This window comes from Ictidomys tridecemlineatus, chromosome 8, assembly GCF_052094955.1.
Source record: "Ictidomys tridecemlineatus isolate mIctTri1 chromosome 8, mIctTri1.hap1, whole genome shotgun sequence".
Lineage (NCBI taxonomy): Eukaryota > Metazoa > Chordata > Mammalia > Rodentia > Sciuridae > Ictidomys > Ictidomys tridecemlineatus.
The window spans coordinates 29,533,252-29,551,659 of record NC_135484.1 but is presented as its reverse complement, the minus strand read 5'-3'; the positions used below and the strand labels follow the sequence as shown (position 1 = coordinate 29,551,659).

At 40.0% G+C, this 18,408-nt stretch overlaps 1 long non-coding RNA gene across 7 annotated transcripts in view; it reads left to right on the top strand.

Moving 5' to 3' along the window:
- LOC110598610 (uncharacterized) overlaps positions 1-13,399 on the top strand; it is a 92,288-nt gene extending 78,889 nt beyond the window's left edge. For 6 of the 7 annotated variants that reach the window (XR_005732998.2, XR_013424844.1, XR_013424843.1 and 3 more), the window contains 3 exons: positions 6,500-6,618; positions 8,238-8,305; positions 11,603-13,399. This is a non-coding gene — a long non-coding RNA (uncharacterized LOC110598610). Of the gene's footprint in view, positions 1-126; positions 354-6,499; positions 6,619-8,237; positions 8,306-11,602 lie in introns of all 7 variants that reach the window. The other variant, XR_005732997.2, reaches the window with a different exon arrangement.
- The last annotated feature ends 5,009 nt before the right edge of the window (positions 13,400-18,408 follow it).

The window sequence follows — 18,408 nt, the reverse complement described above, 5'->3', positions numbered from 1 at the left end:
TCAGACTAATGGCAGTCAGGGAGCTGTGTGCCTGCTTCCCATTTCCCACCCTCCTCACTGTGTAGAGTCAGATTTATAGACAGAGTCATCCCCTGTCCTGATGTTTCCAAGATTGTTCTCTAATAGGAAGACCCCAGATAGACTCTAGAGAAGAAAGCACAGCATATTCTAGAGCCACACAGTGGGAACTTGAGACAATTGAAGCGTATCAATCACAAGAGCATCAATTCCAGCGGCACTACTCCATGTTAGCCTCTAGAAACCCTCTGGATGATGATACAGGATGAAGCTACTCCTTCTGGGCACCACATGAACTCCAGATGCAGATCCCTTTAGGTCTAGGCTCTGAGCAGGTGAGTGGACCCCTCTCCTGTGATTTCACCAGCTTCTTCCAGCTCTGTTCTGATTGTGCTGTCATCTCAGCCCCAAGCTCTCCACTTCTCCTCATTCCTCCTCTCCCGCAATCCTTTTGACCTTCCTTCTTCAAAAGCTTTAGCTTATTGTTTGAGTTGAGTGATAATAATGTCTATGACCATAACTTTTTGTCCCTTAATGACACAATTGAAGGTTTATAGCAGTTGTTTGTTTTCCCAGAGCAGAGCTTATAAGTGCATTTTCATAGTCACTAAGATTGGCTAATGCAATGGAGTATTCCTGACACAGTGTGCAATCAGAACTGTGGAATTGCGATGAATTTGGAGAAAATGTTTACTTCCGTGTAAGATAAAGACATTTAACGTCTGACCAAGTTATCTTTTGAATAGTCTGTATCTGTATATATCTACCTTTCCATCCACCCATCCATCCATCCATCCACCCATCCATACATTGGTTGTTTGGTCTATCTATCTGTCTGTCTGTCTGCCTGTCCGTCCGTCCGTCCTTCCATCCACCCATCCATACATTGGTTGTTTGGTCTATCTATCTATCTATCTATCTATCTATCTATCTATCTATTTATCTATCTATCCGTCCATCCATCCATCTGTCCATCCACCTTTTATTCTACTTTTCTACATACCTACCTGCCAATCTATCTGTCACTGCTGGGCAATTGTGGTCCTTGATTTTCATGTAGAGAATGAGCAATATTTCAGAGAAGTAGATTTATTTTCTTTATTTAAAAAAGTCTTAAAATTACCCTATAGACCATTTGGTTAGGGGGAGCAGATAAAATGATGTTACCCATGGAACACTGGATCCTCAGGGCGAGCACCCAGCTGGATACCAGCAATACCACCTACTCTGAATCTCACTGAGGCCTCTGCATGAATCTGGTTCAGTGGTTGCACCATGGGTGAGGATTTCTCTGGAAGTTATTTCAAAACCTATTTACATTGTTTTGGATTAAGACATTTAGTTTTCCTGACCCTTCTCTGAGACATTACATTCCAAGGAGATGCTTGTCCTCAGAAATGGACCTGAGTTTTTTTTTGTTGTGAGAACTACAGGATTCTATAATTCTATAGATCTTCTTTATGAAAAAGTATAAAAATGTAATTATGAAAGTAAACATGTTTAGATTTAGAAAATAAATCTCAACAAATTACAGTGTAAACATATGACAAATATCTCAAATATCACACAATCCATAAAAGATATATATTATTTATGATTAATTGCTTGATATACCCTTATAATACTTTCTTTCCTACATATTTTCATTGCATCCTCTGAGTTTTCTCTTCATACAATAATAACTTTTGAAATCACTTTCCATTAAGAAAATAGAAAGATTATTTAGTCATCTACTAGTACCTGATTGAAAATTTTTATTGATAATTGAGATGAATAAAACATTCAGCCTCTTACAGAGATATATGCTCTATTGTGGTGTTGCTAAATATTTGTGTTCTACAAAAAGATATCAGATAAAGGCTACTTCACCTAATAATTATTTAAAAAGGAAAGGCAAAGAAGCATGTTCTATTTATTATCACACATACTTCATTATCAAGTAAGTCTTAACAGAAGAGAATTTCTATCTCATAACTAAATACCAGGAGAACTTCCACTTTAAATTTTAAACATCTGATGATTGAAGAACTCTCTACAGACAGCTTCTAGCTCCATATGATACAAAAGTTGTGTCCTCTTTATCACTGCCAATTTACAGTGTCCAGCACCATAGAGAATACTCATATAGTGACATGACTTCTGGCCCTGCCCTTCGATGTCACGATGCTGTATGAGTTGGCTGTAAAAACACCCTTAAAGTGACTCCCACACCAGGACAACTGACATTAACAACATGGAAGTGACCATGAGTCACATAAATATATACCAGTAAAACCAAATAAAGATATCCCCAATTGGACTTCCCTGTAGATGTAGCCACTGCAACTCCAACGGCTGCAAAAGTCTAATAGAGGAAATTTTTTTCTCTTTATTTCCTTTTTTTTTTTGTACCAAAGATTGAATTCAGTGTCACCACTTAATTCCCAAGCCACATCCCCAGTCGGTTTTTTTTTTTGTTTGTTTGTTTTTAATTTTGAAACTCTTGTTAAGTTGCTTAGGACTTCACTAAGTTGCTGAGGCTGAGTTTGAATCTGCAATTCTCCTGCCTCAGCCTCCTGAGCTGCTGTACCACTACGCCTGGGAAATTTCTACCTGGAAGATGTTAGAAACTTAGCAAAAATATATTACTTTTACTAATTATTAAAAGCATATAACCGTGTAAACACTTTTCAAAGGTTTTTTCTAAAGCCTTGGAAGGGACTGAAATGAGTGAAGGGATTGAAAGATTAATCTCTCTTTCTGTAACTATTTTTATACCCCAGAGTTTCATGAATCTAGAAATCATTTCAGGAACTGTCAGAGGAGAATAAGTTACATTTCTTTGCTTTTAGGGAATAGGGTACTGAGCTTAAGTATCAGTGGTTCAGTTGTTGATACTCATCCAATTCGGATCTGACTCTGTTTATTGCTTTTATTTTATGATTAATAACTAGGAAAGTAAAATGTATGATAATTCTTAAGAAATTATATTTTTTTCAAATTATACACATTATTTTCAAACAGTAAATTATTAGGGCATAAGAGCTTAATAAGTTGCTTGTTGTTAATTATTTAACAAGAACAGAATTGTTAGGTAGCTTCTGAGCAAAGAAGCATCATGAAGAAATTACAGGGATACTAAGGTGCTTGCTGTGAATGGAATATCTTGGGGAACTCGGTCATGGACAGGTTTCTCAAGTACATGTGTAGGGAAAGGAGATTCAGTTACAATAAGAGTAAAAGGCACATTGATATGCAATATCAACACATCCCCTTTATTTTAAAAATGTAGTTCCATTTTCAACAGGAATCTTAATTTCTTTGCTAGTGAGCAAAGCACTTACTTTTACATCTTTTCTCATCTTTTTTTAAACCTAATTGTGTTAGTTTTTATATGCACTGTCTTTTCATGATAAGTATATATTTTTTTGAAATCCATTAAAAATTTACCCCTTATGAAGGGGATATTTTTGATGGAGCTAAGTAATAAAAGAGCTACTGGGGCAAATGGGGAAAATATCTCACCAGTTCCATCATTCTTATCCATGATGCAAATCTTTTCTTTGAGTTCCCTGTATTTTTGAGAGAGTTTGATTTTGTTTTGTTTTCTTTTTTTTTCAAATGCTTTCACACCCTTTCTCCTCTCTGTTTCTGGCACAATCTCACTGGGAATGAGCTTCTCACCTGCTTCCTCCAGGCTGTACTGAGGTATTGAGCCTACTGAGAGCAGTCTACAACCAGTGGAACTGGACCTGCCCCTACTCTACCAGGATCGCCCTCATTTATACCCTCAGCACAGCCTTGCAAACTTGCTCTGCTGCTCTGGAAAGCTTGCCCTCACCCTCTGTAGCTTCCCATCTCTGCTGCTTTCCTGTAAGGAACCACACCCACTCCCACATACCTGCCACCCACTCTCAGCAAGTCACGACTTCCACCACAGAGAGAATGCTGAAGACAACAGTCAAGAAACACCTCATCTCCCCATCACCCAATCCACCAGCTGCACTGGCATCTTTCTTCATTTCCCCTGATAATAAACGTGCCACCAGTTATTCTTCCAACAAAAGTTGGTCACACGTGTACAGAATACCATCTGTTCCTCCCTTCCTCCCTCCCTTCCTTCCCTCCTTCCTTCCTAGCTCCCTCTCTCCCTCTCTCCTTCCCTAGATGATACTCCAATAGCTGTGTCCTCTCTGCACACATCTCTGATCCTGCATAGAACTTATCACATCCTCCAAACATCCCCCACTGACTCTCCTGTGCACCTATTTCGCCATGTCTATCAGATGAAACACCTTAAAGAGACCTTCTCTTCTTTTCATCTCAGTGAACCTATTAGACGAAAGGTATTTACTAAGGATAAAGAAAGTTCTTCATTGTGTTGAGAGAACTGGAAAAATGGCCTCCAATACTAATTGTATTGGCTTCTTTAAGCAGAGACCTGGGAATCTCCATATTTATTAATTGTTCCAGTTCATTACTAGTATTCCCAGGGTAAAGACATAGAGCGTTCTAAATCTAGTCTGTTATAAGCAGCTTTAAAGCAATCAAATCTTGATGGTTACCAGAGACTGGAATCTGGGGTGAGCCGCTTAACATGTACCAAGAGTTTCTTCTGGGGTGATGAAAATGTTTTGAAACCGAATAGAGATTTGGGTAGCATAACATTTCGAATATACTAAATGCACTTTATAATGGCTTATTTTTTTCTTATGTGAATTTCATGATAAGAAAAGCTGCAGAGGGGAAAAAACAAATTGTATCTAGTGCTTTCTAGAGAAGCAGAAGATGCTTAAAAATATTTCTGATGGGCTGCTTATTGGGGAATGAAACAGAATAATTACCTCAGGAGAGAGGTTGGTTGGTTCTGGTAGAGAAGAATAGTCTATACAACATTTTTTTTTTCTTCAACAAAATGTCAGACCATGAGGATTCAGGAATACACTTAGTTAAGTGTCTGTTATTTGTCTGCATTGGGACCCTAAGGAGAAAGATAAAACAATTTTTAAGATAGATTTTAAAAGTGTATTTTATTTTATTAGCCCATTTTAAAAACTGTTGCTCACACATGAGATATGAAGCATTGACAATCCCGTGTAAGTAAACACGGAAAGAAGAGGAATTAAAAACAAGCTATAATTATTCAGCAGTTTCCAGCACATTTCAGCCTCCGTTTCAGGTTTGCCTCATTTTAAATGGAGGAAAGCTACACGTTGGGGACTAATTTGCATTGATAGCACGCTGTACCTTAATGGGGCTGTTGCAAAAGCTGAGGCTGTGAATGGGATCAATAGTGCATATTCTTTACTAAGGCTTTTTAATGCATTTAACCACATTCGGGTATTAGTCTTAATAAGCTTTCCAAGCTTTGACTATTATTGCTCCTCAGAGTGTTAATAAAAAAAGAAAGAATTGCACATTGTATTTCCATTAAATAAGCAAATTCATATTAGAAATCATTATAAAAACTAATTATTTAAGAAGAAAAGCCATAGTGCTGGATAGAAAATCTAGCCATTACATTGTTAGGATGTGAAAATATCCTTGATCTCCCACGCATCTTCTCTAACTCAGTGTTTATTTCTACAGTTCAAACAAGTCTTTTGCTTCTCCGTATGGGGGTGAGAGAAAGTCACCTACCTGGAAGGTCTTTATCTTCCTGGGAATGGCAGTGGGTGGTCTTGGGCTGGGCTCACTCTCTGGGTGTTCACTGTATTGGTTGTCTACCATGCACGGGGCACTTGACACGTGTTCTCTCATTCATCCTTCACAAATAACTATCCTCGCTTCATAAACAAGAAAATGGCCCACACATTTAGAAAGTGATGAGTTCCAAACCCAAGGCAGTAAACCTCCCGAGTCCTTCACTCTTCCTAAGGCATGAGCTGCTGGGAATTAGTAAAAGGAATAATCCCCTCTGGCTCTAAGCATCCAGGAAATGGGAGCAGCAGAGAGGATACCGACTTCCTCAGGGGTTGGCTATAGCTCCGTTGCCTGACATAGAAGGAGAGTTTTTGTTGGCCTCCAACCTTGGAAGGGTGCATTATTTGAACTTAATGAGAGAAGTAGAGTCATTAAATTGACTCCCTGACTCCTTCTTGAAAGAGATAATATCACTGTCATCCACTGAGAAAACATCAGCTTAAAACTATTACAGAGTGTCTCCCATAATCAAGGACGTGTTATCAAGGTGCAGGAAAAGCTGGATTCAAATTGACTTCTCATTTATTACTTGGGTCTCATTGTCATGCTATATTTTCCACTATATTTAAAAAATATTAAAATGCTTTACAAAGCTTTTGGCAAGAAGTTTTAAAACATCAAAATCCAATTCTCTGCCACTTAGCAACCATTTAATTTAGGAGTATATAATTGAGTTTTCTGATTTTAAGGTACTTATGGACTAAAAATTCATATGCCCTATTTCAGCCCAAAGATAAATTTTTTTGGACAAGCATAGCCTTTCTAATAGACCTTGAACTGCTGTGACTCTTTTTTGCAGGTATAACTGTAATGAGGTTTGATCTCTTGCTTGAGTTTATTCTCCACCTGGACTTGAATCTATAATGAATCATCAGCTGGAGTGTATGATTCCATCTCAGGAGGATGCCGGGAAGAAAGGTCAGGAGAAATTTGGTCTTTGTTTAAAGTGGTCCCAGCAAAAATACCTCACTTAAAAACCTGCTGGAAGTTGGCATTTTCTTTTGTATCAGTGTCTGCGCTCTAATGAGCAGAGCAGGAAGGAAGTAAACTTTTGTTAATATAATTGGCATCAGGATTTACAAAGCCTCAGTAAAACAAAGAGATAGTACATCACACTTAAAATATCAGATCTTATGTCAGATACAGTGGATGTGTCTTTTAACTAGCGTAACTTTACATGTAGCCAAGGGACACTTACATATCAATAAAGATGGTGATGAGTCACATCCAAGATGTAGGTATATGCATTTCTATGACTAAGATTAATTCAAATGTCAACAAGTGAACTATGGACAAGCAGGATTCAGGGGTTGCAAAAATGTTTTTCAACCTTTTCAAAATCATGTTTCAACCTTCCCAGTTTTATTGTAGAGATCAGAGGTAATATCACTCCTTTTAGATGAACTTCTTATCACATGTCTCTCTTGTATTTGATGCTATATCAATGTTTTTTTAATGACTGAATAAATCCTTTTATTATCAACATGCACAGAATGTTTATCAATGCTTGTTGATTGAATGCATGAATATTCAATTGAATAACAGAGTGACAGAATCAATCACATTCCTTCTGTGTCTCATTGGCTTTTACAAGTGTTAAGTTGAATCTGGAAGTGCTCCCAGGGAGAATACAACTATGCTGAAGAAACAACTTTCCAGCAAGATGAAATAATTTCAGCTTGGAAAATTACCCTTGGTGTCCTCAGAGTTTGGTTGGCAGAGACAGTCTGGCATTCTTGGGGTAAAAACAACCTGCCTTTTAGTAGACCACACATGGGTTTTTCTCTTCCACTTGCAGGAATGATACTACGAGTGGAAATTAGAATCACCTTACATGTAGGAGTATTTTTATACAGGGACAGCCAAACACCAGGCATCCTTTTTGAAGGGAATTTCTATGGTCAGAAGAAGGTGTTGTAGAAGCAATGGATTTCCTGGAGTCTTGAACCACTGTGAGGAGACTCAGTTGCTTCGAGAGATGCCAGATCCCTAACACTGAACAAGTGGGGTGTAACAGAAACTGCATCATGGCTTGTGAAATCAAGTTCTTAAGTTATGATAAAAACTCAAGGCTAGTTATGACTTTTACTTGACCTCTTTAGAGTGCAGTAAGATGATATATATAAAATAACCAGCTGCTCTGTAATGGTAATTAAATGGATACATACTACCTCTGAATGTTCATTATCTGCCTCTAGGGCTTTGTCAGTTACACATAGTTTATCATGAATCTATAATAAGACATAAACATGTTTGGTATCAAATATGAAGTTTGACTAAACACAACGAATGGTCCCTGTTCTTATGGCATTCACAATGTAGGAGAAAAGATAGACATTAATACTTACATTTTTTAGAGTGTACCGTGGCAACTCACTTTAAGGAAAAATTAAAGTAAAAATTAATAATGCAGGAGCAGTAGTACCATTATTCTTTAGGATATTATGTCATTGGTGAATGATTTATATGGACTATAAAATTGATATGTCTGCTTTAATGTTCACTAGTTATATATATTTTTTTTGTTCATAATAAAGGATGGAGAGAGAAAATTATGGGTTCTGGAATCAACAGAAGAAGTTTTCTCAGCTTTGCTCCTCGAGAGGTGAGTGGCTGGGCCTAAAGAAACAAAGAACTGGGATGTCGTATTTAGAATTCTTATTTTCAAGGAAGAGACCCTCCTTTGAGTCTGAGGAGAACACTGTAGGTTTTGCTTCAACTTTTCAGTGTTTCTGAGTAGAAGCCTAGAAGCTACCAGCACTGGAAATACCTGTTGTGGCGCTGGTGAATGAGCAAGGCCCCCAGAGCTGATACTGAAGCAGGTGGTCTGGGGTGGGCCTCTGCATGCTGATTTCCTAGCAGGGGACTATGTTACCCATCTGGAAGCTATGCTTTATGTGAGGCTCATTCACTCCAGAAAAAGTATCCAGAGCTATGCTTCCTGACCATATAGGGGCATAGGACTCTCTCAAGAGCTCTAAATGATTTGAAGGTGTACTTCTCATTAACTGTGACTTGGGCCTTCCTCTTGGGGTCATGCCACCTCTGGCAGCACTTTTGTGGGTCCCTGGACTCTGCCACATTCCCAATATGAGACATGCCTCTCCTCTTCTTGTTGCCCCTAAAGGCTCTGCCCACTGCCTCTGCTCCCAGCCGCCCTCTGCCCTTCAATAATCTTCAGCTTTCCCGGATATCAGCAGAGATGTTGCCTTCCAGCAGTTTCTGTATTAAACTCTGTAATAGCTGTTGAGGGAGGAATACACCAGAAGCCTGGGCACAAAAAAACACTGCCATACACTGGAGACTGAACAAACCACACGTCTACATACACAAGTTAATTTGAAAAATAATGATCTGAACCAGGAAGCCAGTGGACCTGCATGTGACTGGTGTGGAGAGGTGGTGGTCAGGCCCTGCTGTTGTACTCACCACCACCCCCACCGCACCCCCTTTCCCCTACTTTTGATTGTCACTAGAATAAATAATTACATTGTGGCTTTGGGGACCAGCCCTAATTTGAATCACAACAGACTCAGAAGACTCTAGACAAATATTCACTTCCCAAACATTTGAGTCACTCAAAATGCTTCTCAAGTCCTCACCCCCATTTTCAGTCCTAATGACTTCGACTTGTGGCTATTTCAGACACCCAGATGGACGAGGATCCCAGTCCTCATAAGGATCCTACATTTCTTATTTCCAATGCCCAAGGCTGCTTAGCCCACAGTCCTTGGAATATTGAGGGTACTGACTTAATTGTACCTGCTCTTCACATACCCTACAAGGACTGGAGTCCTGCTCTGACCTGTTGACAGGAGTCCTGGTACTATTTCCAGACAGCAGAGCTCTCCAAAGCAAACCTTTTTGTTTTTGAATTCACCTGCTCTTGAACTCTTCACTCTTTATTAGGCCCTCTGATGCCAGATGTTTACCTAGACTCCTGATGTTTGGCTTGTTGTTATAGTGACCTCACAGGTCCAGTGGTACTAAACTTCAGTGTACATCAGAATCCCCTGGAGGGTTGTTAAAACACAGAGTGCTGGGCTCCCACCCCTGAGGTTCCCCCACACCCACCCCTGAGTTTTTGATTCTGTAGAACTGTAGGTGGGACTGGGACATTTAAATTTCTTTTATTTTCTTTCTGTTCTTTCTTTCTTTTTCTTTTTTTTTTAAGATGTTTTTTAAGAGAGAGCACGCGAGAGAATTTTTAATATTTATTTTTCAATTTTCAGCGGACACAACATCTTTGTTTGTATGTGGTACTGAGGATGGAACCTGGGCCGCACGCATGCCAGGCGAGCGTGCTACCACCTGAGCCACATCCCCAGCCCCTCTTTTTCTTTTCTATTTTTTTTTTTTAATTTGTAGTGCTGGGGATGGAATACAGGCCATGCTAGGTAAGCACTCTCCAACTGAACGACACCCCCAGCCTGAGTTTGCATTTCTAACATGTTCTCAGGTGATACTGGGAATCATAGCAAGCCCAGTACTAAATTATTAGAATAAATTTTCCTTTTCCAGAAGTTCAAGTTGTACCCATCCTCCAGTAGGCAAGACTGATTCATGGTCCCAGGACCTCTGATCTTTTCAAATTTTATTTCAGCTTATGAGGATATGTCTAGCCTGATGAAGTCATTTTTATATAGTGAGTGTTTGAATTTATACATGCCTTCCAACTTCCAAACCACTTCATAAGTACAGAAGCAGAATTACATTTTTTATTTTTTTCAGGATATTTCATTTTCCAAACAAGAAACAGGGCTTCCCAAAAGTCCACATTATAAAGCTAACCAGGTTACAATGTAATCAGTGAACAGCATCCCACTGACTCAGCTCCCATGTTGTTGGTACACATGTGAATCCTAGTAGGTAAGACACTCCACAGCTCCACTGGGTAATTTAAGGAGAGTTCAGCAAAGGAACTATTTGGGTTTAAGGAAACTACACTAAGGATCGTGTAGGACCCCAGGACTAGGAACAGTGACCTCCAGTGCTGGAACCCAGCTTTCCAGAGTAGCTGTTTAGAAAGTAATGCCTAAGCACTTTTGAATGATAGGTGACCAACCCATAGCAATCTGGCAGAGAAAAATCTGGGGGCATAAATGCCTGGCTCTCCCTTTCCTCCTACCTATGGTCTTCCATTGGTGCTACCATGAGAACAAAGTTCAGGAATTCAGTGGCAAGAGAGCCTATGGCTACAGTTAATAAGGGTCAACTTCCCAGGGCATAGAACAGTTAGAAACCTGTAAAACATGGTTCTGGAGGCACCCACACAAGGTGTCTCAGGAAAATCTACATCCCTCCTTTCATAGGCTCTGAGGGCTTAGCTAGCCTCTGCTCTATTAATATGGTGAATAATTAGGGTGCAAAAGCCTAAGGGGTTGTCTCCTTTAGATGAAGACTCAAGAGAGGAAAGACAGAGTTAGAGAACAAGGAAGTCCCCCCATGGTTCTGTTTCTGTCCATCCTGGAAGTTTTGGGCGACTTGGAGGAGAGCTTCATGATCAAGAAGCTGGCTGAGGTGGGGGGTGCAGATGCAGACCTTGTTTGGCAGGAAGTTCAACTTTCCATGTTTAGCGCGGCGTCCTTTGATCTTGAAACATTTGCTAGCATAGACCTGAAGAAAGGACAGCTCTATTTCTTGGGGTCTACAAGACACAGCAAACAGACCTTGTTCCCTTCTTGTGCTAGATACCACACCCATCTTTGGGGGTCAGTGATGGTGTGGCTGTATCACAATACCATCAACAGTCAATTATTATTGACTTTCTTCTTTCAGTATCCATAATAATGATTGTGAAACTTGTGACATCAGTTATATCTCTAAATAATTGAGTGATCCTTGCTAATTATTTTAACATTCTTAGATGACATATGTTATATGCTTTTTCTTTCCCGAAAAGGTGCAGAAATGAAGATATATGGAGTTGAAGGACAGAGGTCTCGCAAGTTGCTTTTTCTCCTGAAGACACTAAACATTTAATCGCTAAACATGGTGAAAACACCATAAAAAAGATAAAGTCATTGCTGTAGAAACTCAATAATATGTTATTCTGTAAAGTACCTTCTGTCTGCTTGTGACTTTTTCATTTAGGTTTAAATTCAGTAAGTAAAGAGTGAAAAGAAGATATAACTATGCTCTCTTGAAAGGAACAGGATAGATCTAGAGTAGATTGAAATGTGTTTTGAGGCAGGGGAGGAAAAGACCATGTGTGAAGAGGGTTGGGGACGGTTAGGAGGAAGGCTTGGGAGAGAAGCTCTCACACAGTACACGGTCCGCTTTCCCTGACTGCAGTAGATTCAGTGCTGTTTTGGAGTGTGGGCCTAAGACTTTCTGATTTTTCTAGTTTCTTCCAAAAGACAAGGTCTGAAATTTATTGTTAAGCCTCCTAATTCTTCAGTGTTGACTAGTAAAGACAGAAGAAAATGTTGTGGACCAAATAAAGTACATTGAAAATAAACACAAAAAAGAACAAATAAAAATGAAGAAAATAATAAATAACACAGAATTAAATTTAAAACATATAAAAGCACTAAATAAAATAAATCTAATACCATCTATCCCTCAGAGTTCAAGTCAGGACTCTGAGAATGGAAATCTATTCCTTGATAGAGAAAGAGCCTCATTAAATGCACTGTCCTCTGTATTAAAATATAAAATTTATCTTCCAGGATTAAAGTCAAGTGAGGGTATGTTGCTAAATATAGAACAATTCTTCTGAAGCTAATTTTATTCAAACTTGCTTGTTTTGCTTCAAACTTTGTCTTCCCTCCATTTTTTTTATGAGTGTATGAAAAGCACCGGTATTATTTACACTTTTGCTTTTCACCTATTCTCAACATCCAGAGTGAAAAGTGAAAAACCCCCACCTCTAATTTGTTGAAATTTGTCAGGCAAAAATAGGTCTCCTTGTTAACGCCATTTTAGTAATAATTCATCACAATGTTCCACAGAGAGATAAAGCAGACGCCCACGTTATCATTACGTGTTCATAATGTGGGCTCTGTGGTGTCTTTAATTTCCCTGCACCTGCTGTCACATGAGTCCCCCTCTTTTTAAGGTTTGTGTTTTCTATTATGCTGCCAGCATAACCCTCAGCCTCACGTTGCAAACTGCTGTTGTAGAATAGGAAAAGCAGATGGGTACAGCCTGCTTTGGCCTCATTTTCACCCATCCCTCGGCCCCCCATTTTCTTTTCACAAGGCATTGCATGTGATGTGTGGTATGGATGTCCTGGGGCCATGAATCAGGAACCTCAGTGACAGGATTGGCTCAGTAACTTATGGGGTTGGATAAGGATGCATTCTGGAGTAGTCTCCTCTTCTATTAAATGAGGGCATCTGATTCAATTTCAAGTTCTCTTTCCAAGCCCTGAGGAAAAAGCAGATTTCTCTCCAGAAAGCAAAGTCCTACCCAGAAAAATGCTTATATAGGGTGTCCTCAAAACCAATTATTCTCTACTCAAAGACTGGATAGCATTTGACACAGACTGTGGGAAGCCCAGGACTTATCAATAGAACTCTCACCTCTTCGATGAAAGGACTGTCAGGGGCAGACAGGGGATAGAAAGGGGAAATCCTATGAAATGACAGTGGCCAAATAATATTGCTATATTGTGTGCATGCATGAATGTGTAAAAATGAATCCTTCTGTATGGACAACTATAATGTGCCAATAAAACAAAAGATACAGGAAAATATATATATATATATATTTCTCCTTTCTACCCTGCCTGACTAGGACTGCTTTCTCTGTTCTCTGCACAAAGGACCCAGCCTCAGCCTCTTGCTTAGATTCTTTGAGCAAACCTCTTCTTCTAGTTAGTATTTTGTCTTTTTGAGATGTTGGTGTTTCCAGAAATACCATGTGCTAAGCACTCATATGTATTATCTTATTTAATGCAACTCGGTGAGCTAGACATTAATGCTTTTATTTTGAAAATGCAGATACTAAGGCTAAGATAGATCAAGGACCCACCTGGTAAGAGCTGGAGCTGGAGCTGTGAAACTCTTCTAAGGGTATTATCTGCTCCTTTAAACCTGCTATCTTTTCTCCTTCCTTCTCTCCCTCCCTTCCCCTCCCCCTCCCCCTCCCCCTCCCCTTCCCTCCCCCCTCCTCCTTCTTCTTCTTTTTAAATAAAAGAGGATTTAAAACCTTCTCTCTCTTCTTGGGCGTGGTACTACAAGGCTATAATCCCAGCAGCTTGGAAGGCTGAGGCAGGAGGATCTCGTGATTCAAAGCCAGCCTCAGCAAAAGTGAGGCACTAAACAACTCAGTGAGACCCTGTCTCTAAATAAAATACAAAGTAGGGCCAGGGATGTGGCTCAGTGGTTGAGTGCCCCTGAGTTCAATCCCTGGTACCCCAGCCCCACCAAAAAAAAAAAAAAAAGCTCTCTCTTATCCACTTCTCTCTCCTCTCTTTGACTTGGATTCTGTTTAGTAAAAAACAGTTCGTCACACACAGCACAGCAGCAAAACCAGCTCCTCCTTGAGGCCTCTGGATCTTGTATACCCTGGAGGAAGGGAAGGAGAAGGAGCAGAGGCCAGTCAGGAATTCCAGAAGGCTGAGGAGTCTGCAGTAGTGAGGGAAAGAAAGAGATTTATACAATAGTAGAAACCAAGATATAAATTTTCCTCTGGGCATTAATGGGATGTCGTGCATTATTAGTGTAAACAATTGCTAGAATACATTTGCTTTTTTAACGTGATCTTTCTTTAGCTTTTGTTTGGGTATCAGTGGTATAGAACATACTCTCTGGTATTTCTTAGGGGGAAAAGGTAAGAAAGAGGAAAAATTTAAGACATAGAATTGAAATTATTATGGTGGGACTGTGGATATCAGCTGTAGCTATATATTGAAGATAATTACTCTGCTGCTGCCCACTTCATGTGAGCCTGCTTGTGGAAGAGCAATTGGTTTAGATAGAGAAGTGGCTTAATTTAGGCAATAAGGAAGCCGTAGTCAGCAGATCATACATCCCTTGCAACAGAGATTTTAACAGTCTTTTTCACAATAGCTGCATCACTGGAGTGGGATGTTCAAGAGTGAGTCACACTCAAACCCTGACTCCCTTCTTCCCAGAAACTTCTCAGAGTTCCCTTGGGCAACTCACCCTCACTTCAGTTGTCTTGTGTGTAAAATGGTGATGGGTGACACCTTCCACGTCATGGAGTGTAGTTATGAGGCTTAACTGGTATAACACATTTACAGCATTTAGGACAATGGAAAATGGCAAATGTTATGTATACATAGGTATATACACAAAATACAATATGTATGTGTGTCTATACATACATATATATATAGTATTTTTGTGTGTATATATAGATACATAATGAGTATATATATATATATATATATATATATATATATATACTGCAGAAAATATTAATGAGTCTGTGATCAAACATCAGTTTGGAACTATCTAGGGAGTGTAACACAAGGACACTGAATTTCTTTAAAATACACGAGAAAAATGTCACAGAGCAAGCCACCTGAGGGCACTTTGATTTACCCATCTGTGATTTCTTTTTGCCTTTTACTGACATACTGTTACAATTGCTGTGATTCAGTAGAAGTACGTCAAGATAAGCTCTCCGTCTTCTGGGGCCTTCTCCAAGGTTAGCTATTCAGGGTTGCACCTCAGAGGAGGTGGCTCAGGAAGTACACAAGTGCTTCATCTGTCCTCTCACCTATTTATTCCTCCTGCAGGGTCTCTGTGTATCTTGATGTCAACACTGCGTAGTTGTAGTCCTGAGTCAAACTGGATGGAATTCCTTAAGTGGAACCTAGTCTCGTTGGATACAAGGTGTTATTCTGACTCGGAAAACAAATTATTCATGATTCTGTTATTCGTTACCAAAGGATTCCCAGGAAGAGACTAAGAGACGTATAAATATGACTCTTTATATTGTTATGATTCATGTAGTAAAAAGAGGAAGGGAAGAATGTCATTCTGGAGCCAAGCAAGCATCCCTGACGTCTCAGCATCCTGATTGTCAATGCATGTAGGAAATTTCTCCCTGTTGACTCACAAGTCTATGGAACCTTTATGGGCTCCATTGCTGTTTTGCTGAGATACCTCCCACCTCTGCTACATCCCAGAACCTGCTATTCATCCTGTTTCTAACTCAGTTTATAAATCTATAACTGATGGACAAAAATATTTACTTATGACTGAGTAATATTGTGAGATTTCAAACATGTAAAATGATACACTTGAAAAGCATGGAGAAAATATTGTGTTTGAGTACTTGTACAAGGTTGGTGTAAATGGGAAGGGAACAGTTTGGAAAAACAACAGAATTAAATGCATCTGCTACCTGAGACAGCCACTCAATTAAAAGACACTTGTATTTAAAAGCTGAAGACCAAATAAAAATTGTTTAAATGTTGATTGATCCACAGAAGTGTCCAGGGAGGTGACTGAGTGATTTGAGAACTGCACAGATCCAGATCCTACCTCTGATTCTTCTACGGGTGACTGTGTGTCACTGGTAACATCAGCCAACCCTCTGAGCTTCACTTTTCTCATCTGAAAAGGGGGATGATGATACCACCTTTAGAAGGTCATAAGGACCAAGTAGCATATATAAAGGGCTTAGAGTAATGCATGGCACTCAGGTTCAGTCAGGTACATGTTGAACGGACAGCTCTCACAATTAATGGACTATAGTTTCTCAATTTGAGGGTAACAAATGAATCTAATAAAGCAGATTTTAGGGCAAGGTTTCTGACTGACCTTTTGATCTCTTCAGAATAAGTCAACATTGCTTTGTTTGTTCTTCTCAACCCTTGAAAGAATGTGGTTTGGGTCTCTCTCTCTCTCTCTCTCTCTCCTTTTTTTTTTTTCCAAACTAGAATCCAGAGGTTCATGACCACATACTCAGCAGGAGAATTTCGTTTTATGAACAAGTTGTTTCCCAAAAATTTGTTTGTCTGTAGGCAGAATTAAAAATACTATTCAGAATTAAAAGTACTATTTTTCAAAGAGAAACACAACTACAAATGGTGAGGGCAACCTGGGGCCAAGCGAGGACGTAATAGCTTATTTACTACAAAGTCCTTGAATTGCTGCAGAGTTAATGACGTATTCCATTCCTCATATGCTGCAGACCCCCAGCTCCAGGCTCAGAAGCAGAGCCCTGTCTCCACTGCTCAGGATTAGATGGCTCTCCTTCACTTGCTGGATGACGGGGCTCTGTCCACACAGGATCCAGCACACTGCCTTCCCGCCACCCTTCTCTCCACCAAGACCACATGTGTCCTCTGCTCCTTCCACCCTCTGCTCCTTTCTTCTGCTCTCACGCAGGGCATCCAGACTGCCCGGGATGCTTTCTCTACCCCCCTGTCATTGTTCCCTCTCCTTCACTTGTAAAAGTTAACTCATCCTTCCAACAACATAGCTGACCCTCTTCCAGGCTCCTGTCACCTTACAGACAACTTCCCTGTTGCCTCGTCACCCTGGTTAGAAACAATGGGGTGTAATCCATCTTTCCCACTATCTGACACATTTAACTAGAGATTTATTTGTCTTGATGTGCCCACCACCTAACCTAGGTAACTAGCATATAATAATAATAATAATAAAAATAAATTATAACAATAATAAATATTTTTAAGTCGTGGGCACATTTCTCTAAATGCTTTATATGGAATCAATGTCTATCTTCTCCCAAAAGCCTAAAGAGTGGGAAACATTTTACAAAGGATTAAGCTGAGGTACAGAGTAGTTAAGCAACTTACCCAAGGTCAAAGAGCCAGTAAATAGTGAAAAGTAGCTGAGGTATAAATCCAGAATGCAGGAACAAATGTCTTTCTCATGTCCCTGCTGCTTTTTTGCAGTGTGTCCCTCTAATAAGTCTTCCCTCTCTTAACTTTATTTGGTGAGTTCTTCTCACTGAAAAATCAATCAACCAACCAATCGACCAATCAATCAATGCAGAGTGCAGTCCTGTGTGTGAAGGATTGAATATATATACATACATATCACATATTAGTTACACTCATAAAAAAATAATAAATGGTCGTGGGTACCCTTCTGTTTCCAAACAACATGTGTTTGGAAGGACATTGCTTCCTAACAGAGGGAAACATCCCTAAGAAGTGACACCAGGACCTTGCCCCAGAGAGAGGGCATAGGTGCTGTGGGCTTCTCCCTGGGGCCCTCAGAAGCTCAGGGCTCTTGCTAGTCCTCAGCCAAGTTCAGTAGGCAAGCCTCAGTCCTTGGAGAAGAAGGTGGTCTAGAGACACCTGCTAAGGCTTACAAATGAGGGTGACACTGGTCTGACCAGTTGGCAATTCCCAGGAAACTAGACCTCCTTAAACTCGGCTATGAGCACTTAACCTCGATTGCTCTCCTTCATTAGCTCACTCTTCCCTCTGCTCCACACACACCAGCTCCTCTTCATTCTTTCATGCTCAGCTTACATGTCACTTTCTCTAGAGAACTGGAAGGGGAACGGTGACCATGGAATTGCTCCCCCATGATTCCCTGTGTTGGCATCCAGTCTGTTTCCTTGTTTGACGTGCTTGTCTTCTTGGTCTGTCTTCTCCTTCCCCGTGAGACTGTAAGTTCCCCGAGGGCAGCATGAGGCATCTCTTTTTTACTGTGTCTTCTGTACCCAGCATCTGTTTGGCCTTTACTACAAATTGGTATTGGATTAAACGAATGGGTCAATGACTCAGCCTTGGGGAATCATTCCTGA